The 21,798-nt window shown below is 45.0% G+C and overlaps 1 protein-coding gene across 10 annotated transcripts in view; it reads right to left on the reverse strand.

Moving 5' to 3' along the window:
• TLN2 (talin 2) overlaps window positions 1-21,798 on the reverse strand; it is a 472,001-nt gene that overhangs the window by 427,671 nt on the left and 22,532 nt on the right. The window contains exon 1 of one of the 10 annotated variants that reach the window (XM_021094269.1): window positions 3,254-3,404. The exons of the other annotated variants lie outside the window; for them this stretch is intronic. The gene's annotated coding sequence lies outside the window, so the exon portion shown is untranslated. Of the gene's footprint in view, window positions 1-3,253; window positions 3,405-21,798 lie in introns of those variants that run through there. 10 annotated transcript variants of the gene reach the window in all.

A 21,798-nucleotide genomic window follows, 5' to 3' on the forward strand; every position in this document is an offset into this window, starting at 1 on the left:
CCAAAACTCTGTCTCCACGTGGACAGAGACTGAGTTTCAGAAACACCAGCAAAAAACCCCAACCTCCACAGCAACACCATGCCTTGAATCCAGTTTTAGGATGGAGCAGTCAGAGGAAACAACTGCAGACAAACAAACACCCATTGAGGCAGGACTCCAAACTGTTTCACCCCTTCTGGAGGCCTATGATCTGCCTCCTTGACACTGTTCCTGCACCCCAGATTTCCAGCTTCTGTTGGCAAGGGAGCAGGGCTGGGTTTATTCATTGGTCCACCTTAGTGCCCAGAATGGAAAGAGGACTCAAAGCAGGTTGAGTTGGTGGTTCCCAACTGGGGAGATTTTGCCCACTCTGACCCCCATGGGATGTTTGACAATGGGTCAAGATGTTTTGGCTATGACAACTGAGGGAGGAGGGTGCCACCACCATCTAGTGAGCTGAGGTCATGGATGCTAAACATCCTACACAAATGCACAAGACAGTCTCCCTCCCGCAAGTAGAACCCATCAGCTCAAAATGTCAACCGTGCCAAGGTGAAGGAACCCTGCGTCAAATCAAATAAATGTAAGACTGGCAGCAAAGGGCTCAGAGTGAGCAGTGGGGCAGGCACCTCTGGGACACCTTGGTACCCACAAGGCTGGGCCTGCTGAAGAGGGGAGCTAGGGAGTAAAGGGCCCACCCCCCTCCAACTAGGCCATGGCCAAGTTTCGCCAGCCTCTCACCTCAACATTCCCTTCCACTGTCTCTTCCTTCAAGCTCCAACTGGGGAGGGGGACTCACCCCAAAGCACTCATGATGTAAATGGTATCAGGAGTTCCCACTGTGGCTTAGTGGGTTAAGGACCCAACGTAGTCTCTATAAGGATGCAGGTTCAATCCCTGGGTAGAGGAGCCAGCATTTCTGCAAGCTGTGGTGTAGGTCCAGATGTGGCTCAGATTCTGTGTTGCTATGACTGTGACATAGGCCCACACCTGAGCTCCAATTCAGCCCCTAGCCAGGGAACTTCCATATGCCTCGGGTGAGACCCTAAATAGTAAAGAAAGGAATAGACATACCTCAGAAGGGGGGCTACCACAAGGGCAAAGTATAAGAAGCCTGGCCACAGAGGCTAAAAGCCACACAGATCTTTTTATGCCCCCAGCCATAAATCAGAGCAGACCTCCCCGCCACCCCCACACACACATAGTTCCTGGGAGCTGCACACTTTCCCAGCCCTGCTCGCCAGACCCCTAATTCCTAATACCTGTGGGAAACAAGCGGCCGAGCCCTCAAGGGGCCTGGAGCCCTCCCCTCCCCCACACCAACAGCCTCGGGTCCTGCTCCACACCTCCACTCACTCCCCCTTTCCATCAGCTCTGCCTCACCAAGACCCTCTGAATTAGTCCCTTCTCTCCCTCCTCTAGCCCTTTTGCCACCATCCAATCCAGGTCCCTAGTATTTCTCACCCAAAAGGTGGCAACACCCCCCAGACAGAGCCGGCCTTTCCAACCCTATGGTAAGAATGTAGATGTGGTGTCTGGGAGGCTTGCTAAAAATGCAGACTTAGGAGTTCCTGTCGTGGCTCAGTGGTTGAGGAATCCAACTAGGAACCATGAGGTTGCGGGTTCGATCCCTGGCCTGAGTGAGTTAAGGATCCGGCATTGCCGTGAGCTGTGGTGTAAGTCTCAGATGCAGCTCAGATCCCACATGGCTGTGGCTGTGGCATAGGCCAGTGGCGACAGCTCCAATTAGACCCCTAGCCTGGGAACCTCCATATGCTGGGGGTGCAGCCCTAGAAAAGACAAAAAGACAAAAAAAAGACAAAAAAAAAAAAAAAAAAAAAAAAGCAGATTTAGTAGCTCAGGATGAGACAGAAGAATCTTCTGTTTACCAAGCACACAAGACATTTCTGACCCAGATGCTCCCAGGCCCTGAAGGGCTGGCACTGTGCTCAGCTCTGCGTCCCCAACACTCACCGCAAAGCAGGGCCTCCCAGAAAAATGTCTGCTGAAGGAATTAAAATGCACACACTCACTGCAGACCAACTGGAAACCATAGCAGACAGACAAGACTAAAGGACCAGCTTGTTCCCAGCACCCCTGTCCAATGACACCAATGACCTCAAGAGTTATACAAATGTCCACCTCTGAGCCTCAGTGCCCATTATCATAAAAAGAACACACTGCCCTGTCCAGACTGAGATCTGAAAGGCTCTTGTCCACATTGCTTCTTCTCCTTCCATCCCAATCCCTTCCCACAGCAGGTGCCCCCCCACTCTCCCAGACCCTGCCCACCTCCCCTTCCAGTTACAGCCTAGGCACTGAGGTACCTACCCAGCTTCAGACTGGGCCAGGGCCCCAAGAGAGCAGCAAGGGCTTTGTTTCTCTGCCTCTCCTGAGGTACAGGGCCTAGTAAATGCTTGAGAAAACGGCAAACTCAAAAGGGGACAAGAAGAAAGGTGAACTGTTGCTGCCTTCACCTTTCCCCTAACCTAAGCCATGATACAGGCACTTGACAGCACAACACAAAGGCCTGGAAGGAACACGCAAGTGACAGCAGAAGTCAGTCACTTATCAGACACATCACCAGCTTCTCCAAGGCCTTTACCAGCCAAGTTCTAGGATCAACACTTTCAGGTAAATGCATCTTGCTGGGTCATGTTGCGTGGCCTCCCACACACTGGGGAAAGGCAATTCCCTCAACCAACTCTCCTCACCCTCACCCAGTAAAAACATGGTTTTAACTGGTCGGGTGGCCTGAGATGGAAATTCAAGACAGAAACAAAGCATCAATGGTTTTAATGCCTTCCAACAATTCTAATACAGGTCTGGCCTGAAGGCTCTCTACAAACGATTTATTATACAGGGGGCAATGAGTAGTTCATCCCCAAAACAGGGATGGTAAGTTAACTGCAGCAACTATCACTAAAAGCAATGCAACAAAAGCTACACACCAAGTGGGTCCTGTAGAAAGAAGGCAGGTAGGCTAGACTCGAGTTGTGGTGTACCAGAACTTCCATGAGGTTTTTCCAGCCGGTGGAAAAGCTCTCACACAACTTATACAACAAAGCCCAGATATGTCCTATCTATGGGAGGCGATGAATATCAAAGAAGGATGATTTACTCCCTAAATCACAGAACTGATGAATGGAAACCACTGAATGCTAGCCGGCATCCGCAAGAAACCAAATGCTCTCATAAAAACCCACCCAGTCTCTGGGATGCTAAGATGGGTTTATTTCATGGCCAGTTACCAACAAAGTCAGTGCCACTTTACCTCCACTGTGAGATGAGGCCAAGGGTCTCCATGAGTGAAAAGGACAGACCAGGCTGCTAGGTGGATGCACAGAGCTCAGAACACCACGTAAGGAGACCACGCCCGGAGGTCCTGAGCTTTCTGCCCCCACGGGTACTTAGCCCTGGTTGCTCATTAACATCAGCTGGGGCTGGTGTAGGACAACTAGGGATGCTTGGGCTGCAAGGGTGTTACAGATGAAACCCATGACGGGGGTGGGGTGGGGCTTGGGGTGGAGAATGGGCACTGGTGTGGTTTAAAAGCGCCCAGGTGAGCCAAATTAGCAGTCAAAATTGAGACTCACTGACTGGTCCCCAGGAGGAAGCCAACTACACAGCTGAAGGAGACCTAGCTGTAGTAGCTGTGCGAGGACGGCTCCCCGCCATCTGCAGCCAGACCCACTTCTCCCACCCGCTGCAGACCTCACTCAGAAAAAGACATGACCAAAGCTGCCTGGGTCTTCCCACTTCCAGTCTTTCCTACAGCCACACACACTAACAGCCACCTCCCAGAGGAGGCGCCCAAGCCATGGGCATCAGTAGGGGAACGCAAGGCACAGCAAACCTCAGCATAAAGTTTGTCTCTATCATCTTTAGGCTTAAGAGAAACAATCAGGGAGCATGTGCTCAGCCAGGCCTGATGCCCAGTGCCTCACGTGCACATTCTGGTTCAATCCCACTCCAACCCCCTGGGGCTGGTAGCTGTTATTATCCGCATCAGACAGATGAGGGAAGTAAGGCATGGACAGTTATGAATTTCATGACTTACAGCAAGTTGTGGCACTAGAACCAGGATTCAAATCCAGGTGGTGGGGCTCAAAGTCTTTGCTCAAATGCTTCCAACCATTCTACTCAGATAACAACCAGGTAACAATTACCATTTAGGTCAGCTGTGGCAAAGAGGGATGGTACCAAGTGAAAGTTAGAGTCCATTAAAGTCCTGAATCTGATGTCTTAAAAAAGAATGACATCAATATAGATGGGGGATATCTAATTATTACTGGCAGTTCATAGGGAAAAGATCTGTGATTTCAACAACCATCCATTCATTCAGATGCATATACAGGGCACCTACAGATACAGGGACTGGGCTCTGGTGACCACGAGACACACAGGCCATACCCCTCTGAGGACTTCCTAAGAGCTAATATGATTCTGGGCTATATCAGAACAACTCCTCACCCCTCGCCCCATGCTGCTCGTCCCTGGGCTGACCATGTGGGAGGCCTCAAAGGCAGGTGTCTGTGGGCTTGTCTGACTGGATGGTGCTTCCATACTTTTTTTTTTTTTTTTTTTTTTTGGATTTTTGCCTTTTTCTTGAGCCGCTCCTGTGGCATATGGAGGTTCCCAGGCTAGGGGTCTAATCAGAGCTGTAGCCACCAGCCTACACCACAGCTCACGGCAACGCCGGATCCTTAACCCAAAGAGCAAGGCCAGGAATCGAACCTGCAACCTCATGGTTCCTAGTCGGATTCGTTAACCACTGCGCCACGACGGGAACTCCTCCATACTTGTTTTAAAGACCAGGGCCCACGCTCAACTCCAGACTCTAAATCGATCTCTAGGAGAGGGTCCAGGTACTGCCAGCTTCCAAGTTTCCACAGCTGGGCTGAGAACAAGTATCTCAGCCAGGGTTGAGAACCAGTGGCCAAAGGATAGAACTGAGAAGGCAAACAATCCAGAAACCACACATAGGAGGAGTCATTGAACATGGGTGAATAAAAGGGACTACCTGGACAAAAGATGGCATGAAGGATGGGGATGGGACACGGGGCTTTCCTGCGGAAAGCATTTCTACGTTGCTGCTGGGGTGCCAAGGATTAGGACCAATGGATCGACAATGGTGGGAGGACAACACCCAAAACAAGGAATTCCTGGTACCTTCAGTCTGGAGACCTCCAGGGCTCCTCCCAACTCTTGTTATTATGCTCTAATGGCTTTCAATGTTCTAAACAAGAAATAATCTGCAATCATGAACTCATTAGTGCGTACATTCAGGGAGTGGAGGAGATTCTAAAAGTCATTAGGGGGCCTCGCCTCCCCCCCTGGACATCTGCACTTAAAACAATCATCTCAGGTGATTCACTGCCTCGGACAGAGGTGATGCTTAAGCTCTACATTGAGAAACCCCAAGCACCCAGCAAAGCAAGTCTGATACAGAGAATGAGTTCTAAAACCTTCCCTGACCACAATGGTCACTCCGTCTTCTAAACCTCTAAAACGAGTAACGCTCATTTTAAATTTCATACACAACTTTATGCTGTTTTCCATCTCATGCAGACATGGTTAGCCTCCCAGTAAGCAAGACAGCATTTAACACCTATGCTCAGAAAACACCAAAAAGGATATCCTACATACAGGGGTGCTCAAAGGATGCTTTCTGTACTGAATAATACAAACTCAAAGAATTTTTAAGTCAGGACAGGTTAACCATTATCATCCAAAGGGATATGAAATTCTACTGAAAATATTCAACTCAAAAGTCATTACCTTTTAAAGTAAAGCATTTTAGGAGTTCCCCTTGTGGCGCAGTGGTTAACAAATCTGACTAGGAACCATGAGGTTGCAGGTTCGATCCCTGCCCTTGCTCAGTGGGTTAACGATCTGGCGTTGCCGTGAGCTGTGGTGTAGGTTGCAGACGCGGCTCGGATCCCGCGTTGCTGTGGCTCTGGCGTAGGCCGGTGGCTACAGCTCCGATTCAACCCCTAGCCTGGGAACCTCCATATGCCGCTGGAGCGGCCCAAGAAATAGCAACAACAACAACAACAAAAAGACAAAAAAAAAAAAAAAATGAAGTAAAGCATTTTAAACTTTTTTTTTTTTTTTTTTTTTTTTTGGTCTTTTGACTTTTGACGACTGCAACCATGGCACATGGAGGTTCCCAGGCTAGGGGTCAAATCGGAGCCATAGCCACAGGCCTACACCACAGCCGCAGCAACCTGGGATCCGAGCCACACCTGCGACCCATACCACAGCTCAGGGCAATACCAATCCTTAACCCACTGAGCGAGGCCAAGGATCGAACCTGCGTCCTCATGGATACCAGTCGGGTTCATCAACCACTGAGGCAGCCATGACGGGAACCCCACATTTTAAACTTTTCAAATGCAATTCAACTAGTTGGCAGAGTACTTTATGGCTCACAACTTGACTGTGAATGCATCAAATTGTGGACCACATGGCTAAAGCATGTCTGCTATAAAGTGCATCAGTGTTTTGACTTTCCCAATTTTATTGGTTTATGTTTTTGGCCATGCCTGCAGCATGCAGAAATTCTCATGCCAGGCATTGAACCCACACCACAGCAGTGACCCCGGCCACAGGGGTGACAACACTGGATCTTTACCCCACTGAGCCACCAGGGAACTCCATGACTTTCCCAATTTTATAAAGTTGAATGGTGTTCCTGTTCTTCCAGGGAAGGCCTAACAAAAAATCAGAATGAAGCAAAGCTGGATGAACAAGGAAACTTGAAGAGCTCTGGTGGAGGCCCATCTTTCGGAAAGCAGACCTGATGGAGAGGAGGAGGCCCGGGAGCTATCAGGAAACAGAGAATTCAGGTTCCTCCTGAAACGTAACAACCTTTATGGAAGATACTCTCCCTTCCTTGCCCCCAGGAGGACTTGTATTAGGATCAGGAGGTTGCCCCAATGGTTTGGAATTTGTAAGTGGCCAGCTCTGTTCCTTACATGTGCAGGCCAGTAAGAAAGACTCTGGGAAGCATCATTCTCTCTAGGAACTTCTGGCATCAGCAGCTTCCTTGCAGCCTTTAAGCCCACTTCTGATATGCCAAGGTCTAAGGCAGCAACATCCAACAGAAATAAAATTTGAGTCATATGTGCAATTTTACATTTTCCAATAGCCACAGCTAAAGAAGTAAAAAGAAACAGGTGAACTGGCTTTTAGTAATACAGTTTATTTAATCTGATATATCCAAAACATTATCATTTCAACATTTTATCGATATAAAAAATCATTAAGAAGGTATTTTACTGTCTTCCTTTTATCCCAAGTCTTTGAAATCTGGTATATATTTTACATTTACCACACATTTCTCAATTTGGATGCTAAATCTTCATTGGAAATGCGTGATCTATATTTTGATTTTATAACATTTATAGCTGAAAAGGCTGATTCACATACCCAAGTTATTCCAAACACACTTTAAAGATTTCCTATAACCAGGGTTCCTGGTGTGGCAGGTTAAGGACCCAATGTTGTCTCTGTGAGGATGCAGGTTTGATCCCTGGCCTCGCTCAGTGGGTTAAGGATCTGGCAATGCCACAAGATGTGACGCAGGTCACAGATGCAGCTGGGAGCCAGTGTTGCCGTGGCTGCGGTATAGGCCGGAAGCTGTGGCTCAGATTCGACCCCTAGCCTGGGAACTTCCATATGCCATAGGTGAGGCCATAAAAAGGAAAAAAAAAAAAAAAGATTTCCTATAACCAAATTGAGACACTAGTTTTAAATTTACATTGAGATGAATTACATAAATCAGTAATTCTATTTCTCAGTCCTACTAGCCACATTTCAAGTCTTCAACAGCCATATGTGGTCAGTAGCTTGCATAACTAGACAAGTCTAAGGGGTCTTCTTTCTAAATTACACCATACCGAAAGCTTTCTTTTCTTAATCATCATCAGGAGTAAGGGCTGCTCAAAGTGAAAAGGCACGAGCGATGTGTAGTTACCATTGTTATGAATAACTGAAGGGCTTTCTGGTTCCACAAGAGTTATGTGCATATCACGTTCTTTCTCAAGGATGAATGGGCATCTGACAGGTACAACCAGGAGAGAGACAGCTCTTAAAGAAAAGGAGTGGAAGCACATTCCTGGAGCACCCACGGTGAGCCAAGTACTGCACTGAGTACAGAACAGTCACTGTCCCCTTTGGTCCCCACCACCTATCTTCTGGCTGACACATCATTAACTGGATTTAGCACATGAGGAATCTCAAATTGGCACTGTGGGGGAATTGTCCAAGATCCCACAACTTCCCAGAAAAAAACCCTTCCTTTCTTCCCATGCCACATCAGGATGTAGGAACTGGGGTGGGGGTGGGGGGCAATCTGTGTCCTCTCTACATTTAATACCAGGTAGACTCCAAGACAAGCCAGAATGCAGATAACCAGCGATGACAGGTCACACACTGGTCTGCAAATGAATGTGGATGGGAAAGAGGGCAGACCAGGAAGGAAAAGTCTGAAAATGCTACTTTCTACATTTTTGTCTCACTTAATACATAATCCTCCAGTGATGCCCCCTCACTGCCTCCTGACACTGCTGTGGTCAAGAGTCAGATGCTCAATTCCTACCACCAGCTTGGAGCTCTAGGAAGCTTCACAAATCTCCATCTAGCCTGGATGCAGTTCTTGCAGAGCCCAGATGCCAAGTCTGAGGTTCCTGCAGTAGGGCTGAATCGGACGGAGAAAACAATTTTCTGACCCAGTAATTGAGGGATGATCAAGTAAGTGAAGCAACATCTAAGAGGAAATTTCTGTACATGAACACGGTTATTAAACCCCAAGTTTCTTAGCAAAACCTTAATAAGGCCAAGATAAAGCATTTTGGGAAGCTTACTTGGGCTTTAAAGGAAGCATAACATGTCTGGGCTAAAACACATGTAAAGCCTTACCACTTCCTTAAGAGAAAGCCCAGAGACTAAACTGGTGAGGAAACAAAGATTATTCCTGAATATGATTGGAGGGGGGAAAAGAGACAAAGGGACTGAAGGAAAAGCAAGTCCAGGGAAGGAGGGAGGCAAATTAAGTGATGTTAATTCATCTGCAAAGGCTGAGTGAGCCAGAGGCAAAGAGCAAAGACCCAGTGGGGCCTTCCCAGGTTCAAAAATCCCCTCCGTGTCCCTCATTTCCTGTTCGTAGGGGGAAAAAAATACCTTTAATCTCCCAGGCCTTCCCTGAGTTCCAAAGAGCAGGCTCAAGCAGTTAATGATTAGAACAAGAGAGTCACAGGACTCCTAGTTCCTCCTGAAGGGGTATAGATAACAATCTGAGGCAAATCTTGGAGTTGTTCCCCAGAAACTAAGACCCCCCCCCGACCCAGGTGGAGGATAGTGACTACATGCTGACCACAAGCATGTAAACCACAGACCAGTGGGAACCAGAAGGTCGATGACTGAGATTCCCCAAACATTACCCTGTTACCTCACCATCAACCAATCAGAAGCAGGTCCAGGAGCTGATTCTATATCTTGCCACCCCCACCTCTAAAGCTGCCTTTAAAAACCCTTACCTGAAAGCCATCAGGGTGTTCAAGAGTTTTGGGCACAAACTGCCCATTCTCCTTGCTCGGTGCCCTGCAATAAACACTGTAGTTTCCCTTACCACAGACTGGTATTAGGAAATAGGCTTTGCGGGAGTGGGCAGGCAAATTGTGTCAGATGCAGAATTATACTGTGAGATCTTTCTGTCTTGGGGGAGAAGGAAGTGGCCTTGCCAACAGATGCCCCTAGATCTGAAGCCATCCCCCCATCTCTAAGGCACATTCCAACTTCTCCAGAAGATGGTTTGTAACTTGATCTTGTTGGCTTGGATCATCAGTGTTGGAAAATAAGTCACATGAACACGGGAGATCTAGGCAAGGCTCTTTACTTCTGCAGAAGGGCACAGGTACTCCAAAAGCTGCGCAAAGAAGAAAAGACCCTCCCTGTTTATCCCTAACGCAGATGATGTACCTGTCCCCTTCCCATTGGTCAGGTCAGGGCACACATTCTTCTCCATTGGCTAATTTGAAACAAGTTGTTACTGGGAGAAGAGGGAAAGAGGAGGTGGGGTCACAGGAAGGCATTTAAGCAGAAACTGGAGCAAAATGGAGTAACCAAGATTTCCCTTAATAGAAAAGACATTATGTTACTTTCCACAATCTGCACATATATATATATGAATTGTTAGATTTCTGAACTAGGCTACAACAAATGCCTGGCCAAGGTGTTCTGGGTCTGGGGAGAGAAAAATAGCACCCTGGGGAAATGGAAAGGGAGCAGATCCTCCAAGTTATGGAATCACAGAACTTGAGTCCAAGGTCTTTCTTCAGATGAGGATCCTAAGGCCAGAGAGAAATGAAAATTGTCTGAGGTCAATGTCTACATCAGAAGCTAGGGCCCCTAGGAACTAAGGGAGAGCCCAGTTTCCAGGATACCTCAGCCACCCTCAAAAGAGCAAAAAAGCAAGGCTGCTCCCATAAGGTCAAAGGCTAAATAAGCCTTCTCACAAATGCGTGAGAGCCACCCCTTTGAAGTGTAATCATCAAGGAAGATAAAGCTCTATGACTCAGTTTCCTGGAAGGAAGTGGCCCTAATTTTAGTTTTCACCAGACTCCGAACTGCAAGTCCTACCTCCAGAGGTAAAGACCTGACAAACTGAGCAATTTTTTTTTTTTTCGTCTTTTTGTCTTTTTTTTTTTTTTTTTTTTTGTTGTTGTTGTTGTTGCTATTTCTTGGGCCGCTCCCGCGGCATATGGAGGTTCCCAGGCTAGGGGTTGAATCGGAGCTGTAGCTACCAGCCTACGCCAGAGCCACAGCAACGCGGGATCCGAGCCGCGTCTGCAACCTACACCACAGCTCACGGCAACGCCGGATCGTTAACCCACTGAGCAAGGGCAGGGATCGAACCCGCAACCTCATGGTTCCTAGTCGGATTCGTTAACCACTGCGCCACGACGGGAACTCCCAAACTGAGCAATTTTTTATCTTCAAGACATGAATATAATGCATTGTATTTGCCTAGCTATATCAAAGAGTAAGATTTCTTTCCATCTTTGCAATCACTAGCTTGCAGTCCTTGCTGCAGGCAGCCTGGGATGTGCATCACATTCTGGTTTAATGCTTGTTAACACTTGACAGTTAACAAAATTGTTTTCTTTCTCTTCTGTCTTTGCAGAGAGGTGTCTTGGGTTGGGAAGAGATTTTGTTTTTAATTATATTTCCCTAACACTCCTCCAGAATCATCTCAACCTCCACCCACATCTGACCTCCTAAAAGTTATTTTATTTTTCATTTTAGTTACCTTAAATTAAAATGGGGTATAACTATGGTTTTATGTGATTGGCCATACTGTCTGGGAGGGGCACCCCCTACAACCCCCTCAGAGATACTAAAAGATGGAACTTGGTCCTTTGAATGTAGCTTGGGAGCAATCTCTTCCATCACCCTCCACACAACCCAAAGATCACAAATTCCAGCCATAAAAACAGTTCCAGAGACCCTGAGCTGAAGGACTCCAGCCCTTAGTACAGACTCTGCCCTCTGCCAGGAAAGACTTCCGCAGCTGCCCCTTCCTCTGGTAACCCCAATCAGAGCAGAAATGCTGCCCTATTCTGCTTGCAATGTTCCTCATCCCAGAGAAGGCATAAGTGAACAGAAACCTTTAAAGCTTCTTTTTTCCCTCAAAGTCAATACTATCTCCACACTCAGTTTGTTTCAGTTGGAAACATTTGTTCCACCAGGAAATGTTTCTCAGAGAGCTCTGTTTCAAGTGTTACAATGAAAAAGTCCTTGCAACTGGAAGAAGGCTCATCAAACATTTTTGCTAGCATATAGCCAGCAGAAACAGGTGAAAAACAGCCACATCTTATGCCACCTGCTGTGTTTTCCTCAGAGAAACCTGTCTCTCTGTGAGGCCCCCAGCCAGAGTTGGCACTGCTCCAGTCCCTTCCTCCCTGACACCTTCCCCTCTCAGTCTATCCTTGACAGAACGATTGTCAAAGGCATCCTTCAGAGGAAATGTTCTGAAATTGATTCCCCCAGTCACCACCAGAGCATGCATTTTGCAGAGCCCAGTCTGAGGTGAGCCGGATGGACCTATCCATCCAGACTGTGGGTTGTCACTCAATATTACTGAGCACTAATGGAAATCTAGCATTATTTACCCTATCAACTTGGCCTGGGCTACCAGAACAAGAACCCAACGCAATTGACTACTTTGGGAAACAAGCCACCAGACTGCATATCCAAATAGTTTTTGCTGCTTAGGAACTGTATGGCAGCGATTCCCAGACCTGGGTGTGCATCAGAATACCCTGGAGAACTTGGTCCAACAAAGGTTCCTGGGCCCCAGCCCCAGAGTTATGATTCAGTGGGTGGGAGAAAGGTCTGGGACCCTGCGTCTGGAGTAAGTTCCCAGGTGATAACTGAGGCTGCTGGTCCCAGGAGCGGCCCTGCTGAACACATAGCACCTCAGTCACCAGTTGAATGACAGAGCCAGAACCTGACTTCTTACCCAAATGACCTAGCAGCAAGGCCAAGCTCAGTGGCTCTCAAACCCAATTCGCCTGGAATACTGCTATTCTACCCATGAAATCAAAACGTGGGATTTCCCCCCAGTTTTCAAAGCAAATTAAACCTCTGGCACTAATGACTACTTGCTACTGTTAGCATCTAAAAGGATTTAATTTAAACAAATCATATGTTTTTGTTAAGATTTCATTGATACATATAGAACAGATAACAAACAAGACTGTTCTGTAGGCATTCCCATTGCAGCTCAACAGGTTAAGAATCCCAACTAGTATCCATGAGGATGCAGGTTTGATCCCTGGCCTCGCTCAATGGGTTAAGGATCCAGTGTTGCCATGAACTGCGATGTAGGTCACAGACACAGCTTGGATCCCGCATTGCTGTGGCTGTGAAGTAAGCCAGCAGCTGCACCTCTGATTCAACTCTTAGCCTAGAAACTTCCATATGCTGCAGATGCAGCCCTAAAAAGCAAAAAAAAAAAAAAAAAAAAGGCAAAAAAAAAAAAGAAAAGAAAAAGAAAAAAAATCCTATTGTATAGCCCAGGGACCTATACTCAGTGTTTTGTAATAACCTATGGGGGAAAGAATCTGAAAAAAGAATATATATATTCTATTTATAAAGAATATATATATTCTATATATAAAGAATATATATATAACTGAATCACTGTGCTGTATACCTAAAACTAACACAACATTGTGAATCAACTATACTTCAATTAAAAAAAAATACTTCATTGAGTTCACCCAATATGATATATGATTGAGAAGAAGTTGTAATGGCCTGGCTCACACAGCCAATACCACATGGAAGGACACCAAAATTCAGTGCACTTGGCCTTTAGCTCAGATCCAGCTTCACCATGGCATCTATCTGCTTTGACCAGGGCAGCTGGATATTCTAAACACTTAACAAGCGCCAAGACTGTCACACAAAAGAAGGGCTTGGTTGCTTTCAAAACTCGATCTAGTGGACAAAATAGAATGGACACACACATTAGACTATTTTTAACCAAGGCAATGCGTAATCTATTGCTAAGCTGTGTGGCATAAACATTACAGGCTTCAGATTTTCCACACAAGCAACTAGGCATCACAGAAATGGCTACATCCTCCTCAGGCCTCAGAATCCTTTAGGACCCCCTACTCCAGCTAAAGGAAGCATCATAAAGTTTCAGTCTTCCCACAATTTAATTTAAAATGTAACATGTGGAGTTCCCGTCCTGGCTTAGTGGTTAAGGATTCAGACTAAGAACCATGAGGCTGCAGATTTGATCCCTGGCCTGGCTCAGTGGGTTAAAGATCCAGCATTGCAAGGGGAGGATTAAGATGGCAGAGTAGAAGGACTGGAGCTCAACTTCTCTCCTAAAAACAACAAAATTCACAACTAAAGACTGAGCACTCTTCACCAAAATGGACCAGAAACCTTAAAAAAGATACCCTACTCCAGAAGAAAAAGAGGAGGCCACATCAAGAGGTAGGAGGGGCAATTTCACGATATAAACAACCCCATACCCCCTGGGTGGGAAACTCCACAGACTAGAAACTAACTGGTTCACAAAGACTCAGCTACAGGGGCAAGAACTCTGAGCCACACATCAGACTCTCACGTGTGGGCACTGAAGGCCAGTGGGGCTTGTGCGCAAGAGCTCCACGGGACTGGGGGAAAGGGAGACCCTATTCTTAAAAGGCACACACAGACTTTCATGTGCACTGAGTCCCAGGGCAAAGCAAAGTCTCCAAGGGAATCTGGGTCAAACCTGACTGCAGTTCTTGGAGGACATCCTGAGAAAACAGGGGTGAACGTGGATTGTTGTGAGGGAAGGACATTGAAAGCAAAGCTCTCGGGAATATTCAGCAGCAGTGCCTTTCTCTGGAGGTGGCCATTTTGGGAAAATCTGACCCCACCCATCAGTCAGGCTGAGAAGACCCAGGGCAAACAACAACCCAGGTGGGATCACAGCCCCACCCCTCAGTAAACAGGCTGCCGAAAAACCCCTCAGGCACACAGCTGCCTCTAATCCCATCCAGAGACTAAGCCCCACCCACCAGAGGGATTAGAATCGGCTCCTCCCACCAGGCGGCAGGCATCAGACCCTCCCATCAGGAAGCCTACACCAAGCCCCCATTACTGACTTCAGCCACAGGGGGGCAGACATCAGAAGTAAGAGAGGCTACAACTCTATTATCTGTAAGAAGGTCACCACACCAAAAACCTATAAAAATGAAAAGACAGAGGACTATAACTCAGATGAGGGAGAAAGGAAAAACCCCAGAAAAACAGCTAAGCCATGAGGAGATTCTCAGCCTCCAGGAAAAACACTTTCAACTGTTGATGCTGAAGATGATGCAAGACATTGGAAATAAACTGGAGGCAAAGATGGATAACTTACAGGAAACACTGACCAAAGAGATACAAGATATAAAACTTCAACAAGAACAGATGCAAAATACAATAACTGAAATAAAAAACTCACTAGAAGCAGCTAACAGCGGAATACAGGAGGCAGGAGAACGAATAAGTGAGGTGGAGGACAGATTAGTGGAAATTACAGATGTGCAACAGAAAAGAGAAAAAAGATTGAAAACAAATGAAGAGTCTCAGAGAACTCTGGGACAATGTGAAACGCACCAACATCCGTATTATAGGGGTGCCAGAAGGAGAAGATAGAGAGAAGGAGACAGAAAAAAATATTCCAAGAGATAATAGCTGAAAATTTCCCTAACATGGGGAAGGAATCACTCACTCAAATCCAGGAAGCACAACGAGTACCATATAAAATAAACCCAAGGAGGAACACCCCGAAACACATACTAATCAAAATGACCAAAATTAAAGACAAAGAGAAAATCTTGAAAGCAGCTAGGGAAAAGAAACAAGTAACATACAAGGGAACCCCAATAAGGCTATTGGCAGATTTTTCAACAGAAACTCTGCAGGCCAGAAGGGAGTGACAAGATATACTTAATGTGATGAAAGGAAAAAACCTCCAACCAAGATTACTCTACCCAGCAAGGCTCTCATTCAGATTTGAAGGAGAAACCACAACCTTCACAGATAAGCAAAAGCTGAGAGAATTCAGCAACACTAAACCAGCCTTACAACAAATACTAAAGGAACTTCTCTAGGCAGAAAAGAACAAGAGAAGAAGGAAAGGAAAAAGAGCAGCAAAAACAAATCCAAAGTAATTAATTAAGTGGCAATAAGAACATACATATCAATAATTACCTTAAATGTGAATGGACTAAACGCCCCAACCAAAAGACATAGACTGGCTGAATGGATACAAAAGCAAGACCCATATATATGCTGTCTTCAAGAGACCCACTTCACTTCTAGGGAAACATACACATTGAAAGTGAGAGGATGGGAGAAAATATTTCATGCAAACGGGGATCAAAAGAAAGCTGGAGTAGCAATACTCATATCAGACAAAATAGACTTTAAAACGAAGAATATTTTAAGGGACAAAGAAGGACATTACATAATTATCAAAGGATCAATCCAAGAAGATGATATAACAATTTTAAATATCTATGCACCCAACACAGGTTCACCACAATATATAAGGCAACTGCTAACAACCTTAAAAGGACAAATCGACAATAACACAATCATAGTGGGGGACTTTAACACCCCACTTACAGCAATGGACAGATCAACCAGACAGAAAATCAATAAGGAAACACAGGCACTGAATGAAGCATTAAACCTGATGGACTTAATAGATAATGTATAGGCCATTCCATCCAAAAGCAGCAGAATACACATTCTTCTCAAGTGCACATGGAACATTCTCTAAGACTGATCATCTCCTGGGCTACAAATCCAACCTCAGTAACTTTAAGAAAATTGAAATCATATCAAGCATCTTTTCCGACCACAACGCTATATGACTGGAAGTCAACAACAAGAAAAAAACTGCAAAAAACACAAACACATGGAGACTAAACAACATGCTACTAAACAAACAATGGATCACTGAAGAAATCAAAGAGGAAATTAAAAAATACCTAGAAGCAAATGACAACAAAGATACGACACTCCAAAATCTATGGGATGCAGCCAAGGCAGTTCTAAGAGGAAAGTTTCGAGCAATACAAGCCCACCTCAGGAAACAAGGAAACGCCCAAATAAACAAGCTAACATTACATCTAAAGCAGCTAGAGAGAGAAGAACAGACAAGACCTAAAGTTAGTAGAAGGAAAGAAATCATAAAGATCAGAGCAGAAATCAATGAAATAGAAACAAAGAAAACCACAGAAAAGATCAATGAAACAAAAAGCTGGTCCATTGAAAAGATCAACAAAATTGATAAATCCCTAGCCAGACCTATCAAGCAAAAAAGACAGAGGACTCAAATCAATTAAATTAGAAATGAAAAAGGAGAAGTAACAACAGACATCACAGAAATACAAAGGATCATAAGAGACTACTATATGCAACTATATGCCAATAAAATGGAAAACCTAGAAGAAATGGACAAATTCTTAGAAAAGTACAATCTTCCAAGACTAAAACAAGATGAAATAGAAAAGATGAATGGATCCATCACAAGAACTGAAATTGAAACTATGATTAAAAAACTTCCAACAAACAAAAGTCCAGGACCAGATGGCTTCTCAGGCGAATTCTATCAAACATTTAGAGAAGGGGAGTTCCCGTCGTGGCGCAGTGGTTAACGAATCCAACTAGGAACCATGAGGTTGTGGGTTCGGTCCCTGCCCTTGCTCAGTGGGTTGACGATCCGGCGTTGCCGTGAGCTGTGGTGTAGGTTGCAGATGCGGCTCAGATCCTGCGTTGCTGTGGCTCTGGTGTAGGCCAGTGGCTACAGCTCCGATTCGATCCCTAGCCTGGGAATCTCCATATGCCGAGGGAGCGGCCCAAAGAAATAGCAAATAGACAAAAAAAAAGAAAAACATTTAGAGAAGAGATAACACCTGTCCTTCTGAAACTATTCCAAAAAGTTGCAGAGGAAGGGATACTCCCAAACTCATTCTATGAGGCCACCATCACCCTGATACCAAAACCAGACAAAGACTCCACAAAAAAAGAAAACTATAGGCCAATTTCACTGATGAACATCGATCCAAAAATCCTCAACAAAATACTAGCAAACCGAATCCAACAATATATAAAAAGGATTGTACATCATGATCAAGTGGGATTTATCCCAGGGATGCAAGGGTGCTTCAATATCCGCAAATCCATCAGTGTGATACACCACATTAATAAACTGAAGAATAAAAACCATATGATCCTCTCAATAGACGCGGAAAAAGCCTTTGACAAAACCCAACACACATTTCTGATAAAAACCCTTCAGAAAGTGGGCATAACAGTAACCTACCTCAACATGATAAAGGCCGTATATGACAAACCCACAGCGAACATCATTCTTAATGGTGAAAAGCTGAAAGAATTTCCGCTGAGATCAGGAACAAGACAAGGATGTCTGCTCTCACCACTACTCTTTAACATGGTTCTGGAAGTCCTAGCCACAGAATCAGAGAAGTAAAAGAAATAAAAGGAATCCAAACTGGAAAGGAAGAAGTATAACTATCACTATTTGCAGATGACATGATACTATACCTAGAGAATCCTAAAGACTCTACCAATAAACTGTTAGAGCTCATCCACGAATTTGGCAAAGTCGCAGGATACAAAATCAATACACAGAAATTGACAGCGTTTCTATATACTAACAATGAAAAAGCAGAAAAGGAAATTAGGGAAGCAATCCCGTTTACCATCGCATCCAAAAGAATAAAATACCTAGGAGTAAACCTACCTAAAGAAACAAAAGATCTATACTCTGAAAACTACAAGCTACTGATGAAAGAAATCAAAGATGACACAAATAGATGGAAAGATACACCATGCTCGTGGATCAGAAGAGTTAATATTATCAAAATGACTATACTACCTAAGGCAATCTACAGATTCAGTGCAATCCCTATCAATTACCAAGGACATTTTTCACAGAACTCGAACAAAATATTTTAAAGTTTGTTTGGAAGCACAAAAGACCCAGAATAGCCAAAGACATCCTGAAAAAGAAAAATGGAGCTGGAGGAATCAGGCTCCCGGACTTCAGGCTATACTACAAAGCAACAGTCGTCAAAACTCCATGGTACTGGCACAAAGACAGACATATAGATCAGTGAAACAGGATAGAAAGCCCAGAATTAAACCCACGCACCTACAGCCAACTCATCTATGACAAAGGAGGCAAGAATATACAATGGAGAAAGGACAGCTTGTTCAAGTGGTGCTGGGAAAACTGGACAGCCACATGGAAAAGAATGAAATGAGAACACTCCCTAACAGCATACACAAAAATAAACTCAAAATGGATGAAAGACCTAGATATAAGACCAGACACTATCAAACTCTTAGAGGAAAACATAGGCCAAACACTCTCTGACATAAACGACAGCAACATCTTCTCAGATCCACCTATCAGAGTATTGACAATAAAAACAAAAATAAATAAATGGGATCTAATCAAACTTCAAAGGTTCTGCACAGCAAAGGAAACCCTAAACAACACAAAAAGACAACACACAGAATGGGAGAAAATCTTTGCAACTGAATCGACTGACAAGGGATTAATCTCCAAAATTTATAAACAACTTCTGCAGCTCCATACCAAAAAAACAAACAAGCCTATAAAAAAATGGGCAGAAGATCTAAACAGACAATTCTCCAAAGAAGACATACAGATGGCCAAAAAACACATGAAAAGATGTTCAACATCACTCATTATTAGAGAGATGCAAATCAAAACCACTCTGCGGTACCACCTGACACCAGCCAGAATGGCCATCATCCAAAAGTCTACAAACAATAAGTGCTGGAGACAGTGTGGAGAAAAAGGAACATTAGTACACTGTTGGTGGGATTGTAAATTGGTGCAACCACTGTGGAAAGCAGAAAACTAAACATAGAACTACCATTTGATCCAGCAATCCCACTCCTGGGCAGCTATCCAGAGAAAACCACGACTCGCAAAGACACGTGTACTCCGACGTTCATTGCAGCACTATTTACAATAGCCAAGACATGGAAACAACCTAAACATCCATCGACAGAGGAGTGGATCAAGAAGATGTGGTACATATACACAATGGAATATTACTCAGCCATTAAAAAGAACGAAATACCAGCATTTTTAGCAGCATGGATGGACCTAGAAACTATCATGCTAAGTGAAGTCAGCCATACAATGAGACACCAACATCCAATGCTTTCACTGACATGTGGAATCTGAAAAAAGGACAGACTGAACTTCTTTGCAGAACAGATGCTGACTCACAGACATTGATAAACTTATGGTCTCCAGAGGAGACATTTTGGGGGGTGGGGGGATTTGCTTGGGTTGTGGGATGGAAATCCTGTGAAATCAGATTGTTATGATCATTATACAGCTACAGATGTGATGAATTCATTTGAGTAATAAAAAAATGGAAGAGAAAAAAAAAAAAAAAAAGGATCCAGCGTTGTCATGAGCTGTGGTATAGGTCACAGAGGCGATTCGGATCCCACGTTGCTGTGGCTCTGGCATAGGCTAGCCGCTGCAGCTCTGATTGGACCCCTAGCCTGGGAACCTCCATATACCGTAGAAGCAGCCCTAGCAAAGGCAAAAAGACAAAAAAAAAAAAAAAAAAGTAATATGCACCTTCCTTGTCAAGAGCATATAAATCTGTGCCCCAACCAGGAACACAAACATTCTGCCTACATTCAGTCGGTGCAGACGCTGTTCCTGTCCTATGTGCTGTAGGTCACTCAATCAGGTGCCTCAAGCCAAGAGAAACAGCCTGATGTCACATCCCAACAACAGAGATATTTACTGGCTTGTGATTTTTCTTTCCTGACCTTCATCCCACAAATGCATAAGGTGGACTAGCAAATGAAACTAGCAGATTAAAATATTCTATTTCATTAAAAAACAACAACAACAACACTGTTAGCTTTAAAGCAGGGTAAGGGCCAGCACATCTGGATCCAATCACTAAAATTTTGTATTCTTACCATCTCCCCGCCCATAGAGCAGGCAGCAGAGCACAGGAATAGAGCACAGATGGGCTCCCTGGACCCCAACCCAGGCTTTGCCACTAGCCCAACGCATGACCTTGGACAGAGTCTATGACCTTCCTAGGGTTCAGCTTCCTTAGAGTCTTCCAGGCCACAACACAGGACTAACCAGTAACAGGATTCAAATGTTGATGAATTTGTAATGACCTTCACTTTTCCACCTGATTTTATCTGCAAAGATTCCATTTCTCCTGGGAGGAGACAGAGCCATTGTTCCTTGCTCTCTGGGACAGTCACTCCCTTTGCCCCTCCCTGCCAAGCCCTTGTCCTGAGCCTAGTGGTGCCTCCACTTTCCAGTTCAGCTTCTCCAAGAGGACGATGTGATGAGAAAGAGCCCCTGGGAGAATGTCCCAAATTGGCACTGTGCTCTCTCCGACTAATGTCTAGCACAGCAGGCCTTCAGTTCATCAAATAAGCTTCTAATTGTCTTTTTGGAAATGTGCATGGACGCTTATTTCAAGCCATTTGGCAAGGGCCTCACAGGGGTCTGTTTCTGACACTGTGCTTGCAGAAGAAGGATTTAAGAGCCTGGAGGAGCGTTAAAAGAACAGCACTCCATCTGAGCCTGTCCTTGGATGGAAATAAAATAACTTTTTCAGGGACCCACCACCTACAGTAAGATACAAACCTCTGCAGGTCTGGAGGAACTCAAAAGTACTGTCTTTCACACCCAGACCTAAGTCTTCTCCCAGGGACAATGAGAAGGGGTCTTGACAGGGTCAATGGACACCAAGAACTATGGCACACTTGAGTGGTCCCAGCAGGGCTCGCCTGTCCCCAGGCATCATTTTTCCCTACTGCAACAATTCAGGCTGCTGAGGACCCTAACATCAAGTTAGAAACAGACCCTAGACCACAGTCAAGAGATATGTAAGGGGATTCCCCTCACACATGGCTCAGCAGGTTAAGAACTCAACTAGCATCCAAGAGGACACAGGTTTGATCCCCGGTCTCACTTGGTGGGTTAAGGCTCTGGCGATGCCACAAGCTGTAGTGTAGATCCGATTCAACCCCTAGCCCAGGAACTTCTATATGCTGCAGGTGCGGAAATGTAAAAGGAAAAAAAAAAAACAGAGAGAGAGGATGTGTGAGAGCACCCAATTTGGAGTCAGAAACCTGGGTTCAAATCTTTAGCCTAAGCCATCTCTTCCGGTTCCTCAGAAGAGATGATCAGACCTT

This window comes from Sus scrofa, chromosome 1 (genome assembly GCF_000003025.6).
Source record: "Sus scrofa isolate TJ Tabasco breed Duroc chromosome 1, Sscrofa11.1, whole genome shotgun sequence".
Taxonomy (NCBI): Eukaryota; Metazoa; Chordata; class Mammalia; order Artiodactyla; family Suidae; genus Sus; species Sus scrofa.